The sequence below is a fragment of the Zea mays genome, chromosome 3 (genome assembly GCF_902167145.1).
Source record: "Zea mays cultivar B73 chromosome 3, Zm-B73-REFERENCE-NAM-5.0, whole genome shotgun sequence".
In the NCBI taxonomy this organism is placed as follows: domain Eukaryota; kingdom Viridiplantae; phylum Streptophyta; class Magnoliopsida; order Poales; family Poaceae; genus Zea; species Zea mays.
Window position 1 is genome coordinate 146094485 of NC_050098.1, and position 12372 is coordinate 146106856.

Sequence of the window (12372 nt, forward strand, 5' to 3'; positions counted from 1 at the left end):
TGTTTCCTTGTAGCCTGAGCTAGCTAGGGGTAGGGTAATGATGTATCCCCTGTGGCGCGGTCGGTCCGAGCCCAAGGTCGGGCGAGGCGGAGACTTCTCCTGAGGCCGAGGCCGGGTTCGGACGAGGACGCGATTCCTCCCGAGGCCGAGGCTAAGGCCGAGTCTTGGGGTCGGGCGAGGCGGAGACCTCCTCCCGAGGCCGAGGCCCAAGGTCGGGCGAGGCGGAGCTTCCTGTCGCGCCTGAGGCTGAACTTGCTGTTGTCAGCCTTGCCCGGGTGGCTGGCACAGCAGTCGGAGCGGGGTGAGCGACGTTGTTTTCCTGTCAGATCGGTCAGTGGAAGGGCGAAGTGACTGCGGTCACTTCGACCTTGCCGACTTAGGCGCGCGTGTCAGGATAAGGTGTCAGGCTATCCTCGCATTGAATGCGCCTGCGATACGGTCGGTTGGTGAGGCGATTTGGCCAAGGTTGCTTCTCGTCGAAGCCTGCCCAAGCTGGGCCTCGGGCGAGCCGAGGGTGCGCCTGCTGCCTGAGGAGACCCTCGGGCGAGGCGTGAATTCGTCTGGTACTACTGTTCCCGCCTGAGGCCGGGGTCGGTCGAGGCGAGATTGCGTCCCTTGGTTGGCGAGGTCTTGACCTGAACCGTGCCCATCAATCTCTGCAGCTTGTGCTGATGGTGGTTACCAGCCGTGTTTAGGAGTGTTGGGGGTACCACTAATTACGGTACCCGACAGTAGCCCCCGAGCCTCAAAGGGAGTGTTGGTACTCGCTTGGAGGCTTTGCCGTACTTTTTTGCGAGGGGACCGGCCTTCCTCGGTTATACTTTGTTTCGGTGGGTGCGCGTGAGCGCACCCGCCGGGTGTAGCCCCCGAGGCCTCGGAGGAGTGGTTTGACTCCTCTGAGGTCTTAATGCTTTTCGTGATGCTTCGGCCGGCCTTGTTGTTCCCTCATGCGGCCTGGTTGTAGCCCGTGTGCATGGTAAGGTTCCGAGTTTTTAGGCTGGTTTGTTGACGCTGGCAACGGTTTGGCCGTAGCCGGGTTGCGAGAGCAGCCCCCGAGCCTCTGCACGGAGCGAGAGGACGATCAAGGACTGTCTCGACTTTTATTATACGCCCCTTCGTCGCCTTTCCACAAGGAGGAAGGGGGGAAAGCGCCATGTTGCCCTCGGAGGGCGCCGAACATGGTGTCTCCAGTGAGTTGCTAACGGGTGATCCGAGTGGACGCCCGTGCCCCGTTCGATAAGGGTCGGCTAGTGGCCCAGAGACGCGCTCCAAAAGTACCTGCAGGTGATTTGCCGGACCTGGACCCATTCGATAGGGTCCGAGGGCTCGATGCCTCTCTCTGGTGGGATTCCGTTACAAAATCGCTCCTGCTGGTCTCGGAAATGTCCTAGGGTACCTCGAGAGCGTAGCCTGAGCCTTGGCCATGCAATGGACGTACCCAGAGTCATCCCTCACTCTGCGTGCTCTGGGGCGGCTGTCAAACCCTTTCGAGGGGCCAGCCTTTGAACCCCTGATCAGTAATGGGCGCGGAGCCCGAGTGCTCTGGGGCGGCTGTCGAACCCTTTCGAGGGGCCAGCCTTCGAACCCCTGATCAGTAAGAGGGCTCAGGGGCCCGAGTGCTCTGGGGCAGCCGTCGAACCCTACCGAGGGGCCAGCCTTCGAACCCCTGATCAGTAGGAGGGCTCGAGGACCCGCTTCCTTCGCGGAGAAGGATCCCTTTTGAAGTATCCCCTTTCCGGTCCCTGTTAGCAAGAGAGAGAAAGGGGAAGAGGAAAAGGATATGAATTTAAATGGCATGGCACACCTTTTTTTGACGCGGTCATCATGGCAGAGGCGAAACGACGCCCGCTTCGCCTGCCAAAGGTGTCGCTTGCCCTGCCGAGGAGTTAACGCGACGGGACGAGCGGTTCGCGGGGCGCCCGTTGCGCATGCTCAAGCCGTTCGAGGAACGGAGCACGGACGCGTCGTCTTCATGCCGTGGGAGAGGGCTCTCCTGCCGTTTCAGGAGGGGATGCGAGCCTGCAAGCGATTTGACCGCTGCCCCGCCCGTCTGCTGCTGCAATTACTGCCGATCCTCTTTTGGCCATATCGACCACCGCGCCTCCCCCTGCGGCTGATTGACCCGTGGTCGTTGTGCTCGGTTGGCACTGTTGGGTCATGCGCAGGGCTGCCTCGAGTCGCGGCACTGGTTCCACAGTCGAGAAGACACGACATTGGCGCGAGTGGCGGTGCGGTTTCCTTGCACGCAGTAACCGTTGCGCCGGTTGCATGACATGCGGGCTCGGGCCTTCACGCTGACCCACCGGATGTGATGAAGCCGAAAGGGCGCACAACCGTTGTGCGGTTGCACGCCTCCTGCATGGCAGTCCGCCCTTTCGTCCGCTGGTTCCGGCGAGAATGGGGGAACGCTTATAACCGCTGGGTGGTTACCTGCTTCGCGTGCAGTGGTTTGACTTCTTCCGTTTCTGGTCAGCCCGCATGACGTGTGGGACCCAGCCCCCGCGTCGGGGGATGGGAACCCTGGAGCTCGTCGGTGGAGACTTTGCTCGTGACGCTTGGAATGCAAGTGGGGAGAGCCGCCTTTAAAAAGGGATCGATCCCCCAAGCAGTAGACATGCCTCCGCACTCCCCTCATGCATTGTGCCCTTCCACCTTCCGAGCCCCCGGATGGGGTGCACCCATGTTGCCTTCGTCTTGTTGCTGTTGGAGGAGCGCGACCCTGCGGGGGTTGGTGCTCTTCAGTCATCGATCGGCTTCAAGGATTTTCATCACGCAGCCCAACTGCATTCCCTCACCAATGATCATCCATAGGGATGATCACCAGCCTTGTGGTGGGGAGAAGCAAGCCGGGATGCGGCCTCTGCCCCGCCCCCAGCTTCAAGGATGTTCATCATCCGGGCTGGGGAGGGGGCGCACCGAGTTGGGGCCTGTCTCTGTGTGGGCTGGCGACCCGCTTCTTCCTCCGGCATTCGGGGGAGAAGGGCATCCTCCAGCTCTGCGGAGGAGGCGTCCTCCAGCCATGCGGGGGAAGGCGAACTGCTGCTGCCAGGACAGGGTGCAGTTGTCCGTCTTCCACCCGGGCGACGGTGGCCGGCTGCACCGGGGGGTCGCACAACACGTCGTACGCCGCGAGGGCGGTACTCGTGTTCTGGGATGGTCCCGTTCTCGCTCTTATGGCGAGAGCGGGAGTGAGGACCTGCCGGTGCGCTTTGGGGCGACTGCCATTCGTCGGTGTAGCGCTGGCGCGCAGGCGGCCACTGTCATCGGTGCTGAGGTGGTGGTCGCCAGAGGAGGTTTCTCCGCCGACGAGACCGTCGGCGCCACCTGCGGTCGGACCTCCGGCTCTTTGGCTTTGATGGCTTGTCCTCGCCCCTCGTGTGGGGACGTGGGCGAGAGCCTTTTCACAGCAGCGTTTGCCCTGAGGTCATCGCTGCTGCTGTTGAGATGCCCGAGGCGGAGGTCGTTGTCGCTGCTGTTGGAGCAGCAGTCGCTGGCGAGCCACCTGGAGTTTGTTGTCCTGCAGGCCTTCCGGTGTAGAGGTTGTTCATACCCGCGGGAGTGGAACCGGAGTCCCGTTTATAATGGTACCCTGAGTATGGGTATTTGTTCATTGTGGCCGCTAAGGCCTAAACATTTGGGCATTTTAGCATAATGCTGTGTTTCTTCCTTATTTCGAGCACTAGGACTCGCCTGTCGGCTAGCAGAACCACTTAACCGAGCGTGAGTTGCCTTGTGCAGAAGGTGACGAGTGAGGTATCCGTATCCCGGAGGCGTAGGAGTCCCTCGACTCGGTCGGCCTTGCCGCTCAAGGCTTCTCTTGCTCAGTTTTAGAACCTTCGGCCGCTCTGCGATGAGCTGAAGCCGGAGGCAGCGGTGTCGGCGTGGACAGAGGCGGAGTCGGCTCGAAAAGAGGCTTCGTCGGCCCGGGAGCATGTGGCTTCCCTGGCTGAGGAGGTGCAGCAGCGGCGGCTGGAGCTTGGCCAGGTCATCCGCTAGCGGGACCAACCCTGGAGTCACGATGCCGAGGCCGTGAGCCGGGCTGAGGTCCTCGGGGGACAGCTGGCTGAGGCTACGGAGCGGCCAGCCGAGGCGTCCGCTCGGGCCAGAACCCTTGCGGAGAACCTGACCATGAGGGCTCAAGCGCGGTGTTGGCGTCCTCCTTCGGGGTGGAGATCCCTCCGCCCGTGTCGCCGTCCGAGGCTAGGCCAGGTTCCGCCGAGGGTGGAAACGTCGCCGAGGGTACTGCTGCTCCCTCTGCCAATGTCTGAACCTGCAGGAACAGTTTGTCTGTAGCATGCACATGTTTTTCGCGGCCGCTGAGGCCTAAACATTTTAACTCCGGATTATAAAGCTGCATTTTCTTTCCTCTCGTTTCGTGTGTTAGGACTTGCTTGGTAGCAGAATTCCTCGTTCGAGCGTGAGTTACTTTTCGTGGAAGGTGATGAGTGAGGTATCCGTATCCCGGAGGCGTAGGAGTCCCTCGGCTCGGTCGGCCTTGCCACTTACGTGTACTCTCGTTGTTTTTAGGGTTCTGCTATCGATGCAGTCGAAACGGCATGAAAGTCGTTCTGGCAGAAAAGTCTTCAAGCGTTAGGACTTGTTTGGTAGTAGAATCGCTTATTCGAGTATGAGTTACTTATCGCGGAAGGTGATGAGTGAGGTATCCGTATCCTAGAGGCGTAGGAGTCCCTCGGCTCGGTCGGCCTTGCCGCTTACGTGTACTCTTGTCGTTTTTAGGACCCCGCTATTGAAGCAGTCGAAACGCGCGAAAGACGTTCTGGCAAAAGACCTTTTCGAGGAAAATTTTGACACAGAGGGGGTTCCCCCCTTCTAGCCCCAGAGGGAGGGTCGGGCTTTGCCGAGGCAAGGCTGATCCTTCCTTGACGGCTAGACTTTATTTATGTTTGTAAAGAAAGCGAGGTATACAAACGACTCGAAAACATCTTAAGGGTAGAAGCGACGTAGCTATTGGATGTTCCAGGCGTTGCTGTAGACCTCGCCTTGATCGTTGTCCAGCTTGTATGTTCCAGGCGTTGCTTGTATGCAGGAGGCGGCGCCTCGACGGCTGAGGAGTAAGCTTATGGCGCCCTCGGGCGTCTTGTCGCAGTCAAAGTACCAGGTCTCCCACCTGGAAGTCTCAGGACCGGACCCTTCGGGCGTGGTAGTGTCGCAGAGACTGCTGATACCGTGCCGAGTGTAGTAAGGCCACGTCCCGAGCTTCTTCGAGCTGGTCCAGTGAGTCTTCTCGGCTGGTCTGGTTGCTTCGGTCATCGTACGCCTTTGTCCTTGGGGAACCGTATTCTAAGTCTGTGGGTAAGATAGCCTCGGCCCCATAGACTAGAAAGAACGGCGAGAAACCCGTGGCTCGGCTCGGCGTCGTCCTCAGACTCCAGACCACCGAGGGTAGCTCTTTCATCCACCGCTTGCCGAACTTGTTGAGGTCGTTGTAGATCCTCGGTTTAAGTCCCTGTAGAATCAAACCGTCGGCACGCTCCACCTGCCCATTCGTCATGGGGTGAGCTACGGTGGCCCAGTCCACATGGATGTGGTGGTCCTCGCAGAAGTCCAGGAACTTCTTCCCAGTGAACTTCGTGCCATTGTCGGTGATGATGGAGTTCGGGACCCCAAAGCGATGGATGATGTTTGTGAAGAACGCCACCGCCTGCTCGGACCTGATGCTGGTTAGGGGTCGGACCTCGATCCACTTGGAGAATTTGTCGATGACGACCAGCAGGTGCGAGAAGCCCCCGGGTGCCTTCTGCAAGGGACCGACGAGGTCCAGACCCACACAACAAATGGCCAAGTGATGGGTATTGTCTGTAGGGCCTGAGCGGGTAGGTGCATCTGTCTTACGTAGAATTGACACCCTTGGTGAAAGGGAATTAGGCTTACACCTATTTTCCTAACTAATTTTGGTGGTTGAATTGCCCAACACAAATAACTGGACTAACTAGTTTGCTCTAGTGTATAAGTTATACAGGTGCCAAAGGTTCACACTTAGCCAATAAAAAGATCAAGATTTGGGTTCAACAAAGAGAGCAAGGGATAACCGAAGGCAGCCCTGGTCTGGCGCACCGGACAGTGTCCGGTGCACCAGGGGACTCCAAGCCCAACTTCGCACCTTCGGGAATTTTCAGAGGCGCTTCGCTATAATTCACCGGACAGTGTCCGGTGCTCCAGAGGAGAGCGACTCTGAACTCGCCAGCTTTGGATTTCCGCTGCGCTATAATTCACCGGACATGTCCGGTGCACACCGGACTGTCCGGTGAGCCAGCGGAGCAACATCTACTTCGCGCCAACGGTCGACTGCAACGCATTAAATGCGCGCCAGCGCGCAGAGGAGCAGAGCACGCGCGGGTGGCACACCGGACAGTCTACAGGACTTGTCCGGTGCACCACCAGATAGCCAGGCAGGCCCACACGTCAGAGCTCCAACGGTCGGAACCCAACGGCCTGGTGACGTGGCTGGCGCACCGGACAGTGTCTGGTGGCGCACCAGACTGTCCGGTGCGCCATGCGACAGCAGCCTCCACCAAACGGCTAGTTTGGTGGTTGGGGTTATAAATACCCCCAACCACCCCACATTCAAGTGATCCAAGTTTTCCACCTTCCAACTACTTACAAGAGCTCTAGCATTTAATTCTAGACACACTCAAGTGATCAAATCCTCTCCAAATTCCGCACAAAGCCTTAGTGACTAGAGAGAGTGATTTGTTGTGTTCTTTTGAGCTCTTGCGCTTGGATTGCTTCTTTTCTTTCTCAATCTTTCTTGAGATCAAACTCACTTGTAATTGAGGCAAGAGACACCAATTGTGTGGTGGTCCTTGCGGGAACTTTGTGTTCCAATTGTTTGAGAAGAAGAAGCTCACTCGGTCCGAGGGACCGTTTGAGAGAGGGAAAGGGTTGAAAGAGACCCGGTCTTTGTGACCACCTCAACGGGGAGTAGGTTTGCAAGAACCGAACCTCGGTAAAACAAATCCGCGTGTCACACTCTTTATTCGCTTGCGATTTGTTTTGCACCCTCTCTCTCGGACTCGATTATATTTCTAACGCTAACCCGGCTTGTAGTTGTGATTAACTTTGTAAATTTCAGTTTCGCCCTATTCACCCCCCCTCTAGGCGACTTTCACTTGGCAAGAGCGTACAATCCTAGTGGCGTCGGCCACCGCGGTTGGCCAGTAGAAACCTTGTCGGAAAGCGTTTTCCACAAGGGCCCGAGGTGCTACGTGGTGACCGCAAGCCCCTCGAGTGTATCTCTTGCAACAACTCTTGTCCTTCGACGACGGATATGCATCGTTGGAGAATGCCCGAGGGGCTGCGGTGGTAGAGCTCCTTTTCATCCCCCAATAAGACGAACAACTTAGTGCGCCGCGCCAGTCGCTGAGCTTCGGCCTTGTCGAGGGGTAGCTCTCCTCGGTGGAGATATTGCAGGTACGGGGTCTGCCAGTTTTGGTTTGGTGCAACCCCATTCTGCTCTCCCTCGATTCGCAAGGCCTCGCCCTCGGTGGCCGAGGGTACCTCGGGCCAAGCCGAGGTCTCGTCGGGCTCGGGCGTGTCGTCGATCTTGACGGAGGGTCGATGTATGTCTCTGGAGAAGACGTCCGGGGGAACCGTTGTCCGCCCCGAGGCTATTTTTGCCAGCTCGTCCACAGTCTCGTTGTACCGTCGAGCGATGTGGTTGAGCTCCAGCCCGTAGAACTTGTCTTCCAGGCGCTGAACTTCGTCGCAGTAGGCCTCCATCTTCGGGTCGTGGCAGTGGGAGTTCTGCGCCCCAGTTTGCTCACCAGGTCTCGGCAGGTGGTGCCGGCGAGGAACGCCCCGATGACATCCGAGTCGGTGATGTTGGGCAGCTCGATGTGCTGCTTTGAAAACCGTCGGATGTACTATCGCAGGGATTCCCCCGACTGCTGGCGGCAGCTTCGGAGATCCCATGAGTTCCCAGGGCGCACGTACGTGCCCTGAAAGTTTCCAGCGAAGGCCCTGACCAGGTCGTCCCAGTTGGAGATCTGCGCGGGAGGCAGATGCTCTAGCTAGGCCTGGGCAGCGTCGGAGAGGAACAGGGGGAGGTTGCGGATGATGAGGTTGTCGTCGTCCGTCCCTCCCAGCTGGCATGCCAGCCGGTAGTCCGCAAGCCACAACTCCAGCCTCGTCTCCCCCGAGTACTTGGTGAGGGTAGTCGGGGCTCGGAACCGAGCCGGGAACGGCGCCCGTCGTATGGCCCGGCTGAAGGCTTGCGGACCTGGTGGTTCGGGCGAGGGACTCCGATCCTCCTCGCTGTCATAGCGTCCTTCGCGCCTGGGGTGGTAGCCTCGGCGCACCCTCTCGTCGAGGCGGGCTCGACGGTTGCGATGGTGTGGCTCGTCGCTGAGGCGACCCGGGGCTGCAGGCGTCCCGTCCCGCGTGCGCCCGGTGTGGATCGAGACCTCCCGCATGAGTCGAGAAGTCGTTGCACGATGCTCCAGGGGGAACCCTTGCCTTCGGGAGGCAGAGCTTTCGGCCCATCAGACCGTAGCATCCTCCAGGAGATTCTTGAGTTCTCCTTGGATACGCCGCCCCTCGGTGGTGGATGGCTCCGGCATTGCTCAGAGTAGTATTGCCGCTGCAGCCAGATTCTGGCCGACCCCGCTGGAGGCCGGGGCAGCCTTGCCCTGGCATCGTCAACGATACGATGTTGGACGTCCCGGGCCCAATGACACGCTTCTCCGGTGAGTGCTCGGCCTGCCCACTCCTGCTCGATGTTTTGCCAGAGCTGCACAAGTTGCCCTGCTTCCTCGTCGAGCTTGGCCTGCATCTCACGGATTTGCTCGAGCTATGTGTCCTTACCCTCCGCAGGGACTGGGACCACAGCTAGCTCATCCGGGATGTCAACGCGAGAAGAAGGCACAGGGGGATCGTCATCCTCCGGCATACCGAGGTGGTTGCCTTCGTCGTGACCCCCTAGATCGACGTGGAAACATTCGCGACTTGGGCCACAACCCTCGTCGTCAAGGCTGTGGCCATCATCAGAGCAACCGGAGAGGTAGTAGTCACATGCGGTCATGAGGTCTCGCATGGCACTAGGATCACAGAGCCCGAAGAAATCCCAACCAGAGTCGGGCTCGTCTTCTTCCTCAGAACCCGGGGGCCCGTAGGTTGAGACGGTCGTCAGTCGGTCCCAATATGACCACATATGGTACCCCAGAAGGTTAGGGTATGCCTTTACAAAAGTGCTCATCGAAGAGGGGTCGCTTGGTGGATCGAAGCTGAATCTAAAAGGCACAGGGTGGAAAATGGACGGTACCTCTTGGTCGATGGACGGTGGGGAAGTCGCGTCGGGGACGGACTGCACCGTCATCTCAGGTACGAGGCTAACGCCCAGCAAGTCCTTCGCGAGAGTGCTGGCATCATCAGTCTGCTTGGGGTTGGCACGTTGTGGGGAAACGACATCCGTCGTTGTCTCAGGCGCGAGGACAACGCCCGACACGTCCCCCACTAGGGTGCCGACGTCGTCGACTCGCTCGACACCTGACGAGGCGCCGCCTCCTGCATGGCCACGATTGCTCTGTCTCCTCCTTCTGCGGCGAGGAGGGTGGCGAGGCAAACCCGGATGCTGCTCTTCCGCCACGGGGGGAAGACGTCGTCGAGTTCACCGCCGCCGGGCGAGCTGACGACCATCATTGTTGCTGTCGCGCTGCGGGGGGAGGAGTACCATGTCGTAGCTGCCGTCGAGGGACATGAACTCGAGACTCCCGAAGTAGAGCACCGTCCCGGGCTGAAGATGTTGCTGAAGACTACCCATCTGGAACTCAACGAGAAGTTGTTCGTTAACACGCAGCAGGCCCCTACCTGGCGCGCCAACTGTCGGCGTTTCGGACCCGGGGGGTCCGCGAGCCAACCAGTAAATTTGTCGCTGCGTGCCCCTACCCAGATGGGTTGGCGCGAGATGGAACACAAAGGGAAAACGCGGCTCATATTATCTCGCACCAGGGGGTGTGCTCGTAGTAGGGGTTACAAGCGTTCGCGAGAGAGAGAGAGTGAGCCTGTTCGTTTGCTCGTCCCTCCACGCGACCCCCTTCCGAAGACCCTCCCACAGGAAGGGCCTGAACCTCCCTTTTATAGATGCAAGGAGAGGGTCCAGGTGTACAATGGGGGGTGTAGCTTATGCGCTAACGTGTCTGGCAGAGAGGTGCCTGAGCCCTGTGTACATGCCAATGTGGCTGTCGGAGAGGTGCTAGAGCCCTGTGTATGCGATAACGTGGCCGTCGGAGAAGTGCCTGAGCCCCGTAGAAGCACAGCTGGCGGTGCTGCTGGGATCCTGCTGACGTCTCCTTGCTTCCGTAGGGGGCTGAGAACCACCGTCGTCACGGATGCACGCGGGGAGCCATCATTGCCTGTTACCGGGACGAGCCAGATGGGACGCCGGTCTTGTTCCCTTGTAGCCTGAGCTAGCTAGGGGTAGGGTAATGATGTATCCCCTGTGGCGCGATCGGTCCGAGCCCAAGGTTGGGCGAGGCGGAGCTTCCTGTCGCGCCCGAGGCTGAACTTGCTGTTGTCAGCCTTGCCCGGGTGGCTGGCACAGCAGTCGGAGCGGGGTGAGCGACGCTGTTTTCCTGTCAGATCGGTTAGTGGAAGGGCGAAGTGACTGCGGTCACTTCGACCTTGCCGACTGAGGCACGTGTGTCAGGATAATGTGTCAGGCTACCCTCGCATTGAATGCGCCTGCGATACGGTCGGTTGGTGAGGCGATTTGGCCAAGGTTGCTTCTCGTCGAAGCCTGTCCGAGCTGGGCCTCGGGCGAGCCGAGGGTGCGCCCGCTGCCTGAGGAGACTCTCGGGCGAGGCGTGAATTCGTCCGGGACTACTGTTCCCGCTCGAGGCCGGGGTCGGGCGAGGCGAGATTGCGTCCCTTGGTTGGCGAGGTCTTGACCTGAACCGTGCCCATCAGTCTCTGCAGCTTGTGCTGATGGTGGTTACCAGCCGTGTTTAGGAGTGTTGGGGGTACCCCTAATTACGGTACCCGACAATACTAAGAACTAATATTGACCTATTCAAATTTGCTACCAGGTACTTAGGTGTGAATCATTACCATTATCATTTACGTTATATTTCGTGAACCAACACCTTAATATTACCAATCATCTTTTCTATTACAAGCACTCAGGTGTGAATCATTATCATTTATGTTATATTTCATGAACTAAACAACACCTTAATATTACCAATCATCTTTCCTATTACAATGGTGCTTTTGGTTGCTACCACTTCTAATTCTTTTCTAAGTTTATCCTTTTCGTTCTTAGTTTTATCAATCTTGTAGAAGCTTGTTACTGTCCACTTGCTTTTGCTTTTTGTTATTGTTAAACAAATAATTATATAATCATTACATCAATTTTAGCAATTTGGTTAAAAGTAATATGTTTTACTAGACTAGATGAGCCGGTGGTGGTCCTGAGATTTTAGGGGATGAAATTTCAAACAGAAGTTTTTTTAATACTATATATAAATTTTACTAATAAAAACTCAATGTGATCAATTAAAAATCATAAACTTGAAGTTGTTTTTGCTCTTGTGAGAGTGTTGTGAGGTCTTTCATTGCTGTCAGTTATTACATATAAATTTTACAATAAACTCAATGTGATCAATTAAAAATCATGATCTTGATAAGTTGCTTATGCTCTTGCAAGGGTGTTGCGAGGCGTCTTTCGTCGTTGTCTCAACTGATGTGATGTTTTTGTTTTTTGTTTGAGAAGTCACTTTATTCTAAATGAGTTGATTTATTATGGGCTCATCATATGAATTTTGATAAGGTTATTATTTTTATGCTAGTAATTATTATTAGCTAGTAAGGAATGCGGTAACAACAAATTAATCCATTTAATTTCACCAACGAAACAAAAAATAATAATAAGCAAAAGGATAATATATTACTTATTCATCTAATAGTATACACTATATGTTCATTATATACATAAATAGAGATATTTTATGCTATTAAAAATATTTGTGTATGATATAAGGCCCCATAGTGTGAGGGCTAGGATTGGACATACCGTCCGACCCCCTCAAGGTCGACACTACCAAGAGTTTACCAAGAGTTCATAAATAATGGCAAGATTATTATGATTAATTTTAACACGAGTAAAATCTTCTTTAAAGTGTTAAGCTTAGTGTTGAGCTTTTCATTTATCCCTTTAAGTTCATGTTTTTCTTTGATATCTCTTAGGGTTTTTTAGCTCTTTGATATTGGATGCCATTATTTTATTGCCATCTTTTTTAAGTTATCACTAGTTTTTTTCAGTTATGTCAAGGATTTATTTATTCTCATGTTTTAATTTTTTTGTCTCTTGTCTTTCTAATGATCTGACTGTATTCTTTAAGAAAGAAAATTAGTTCA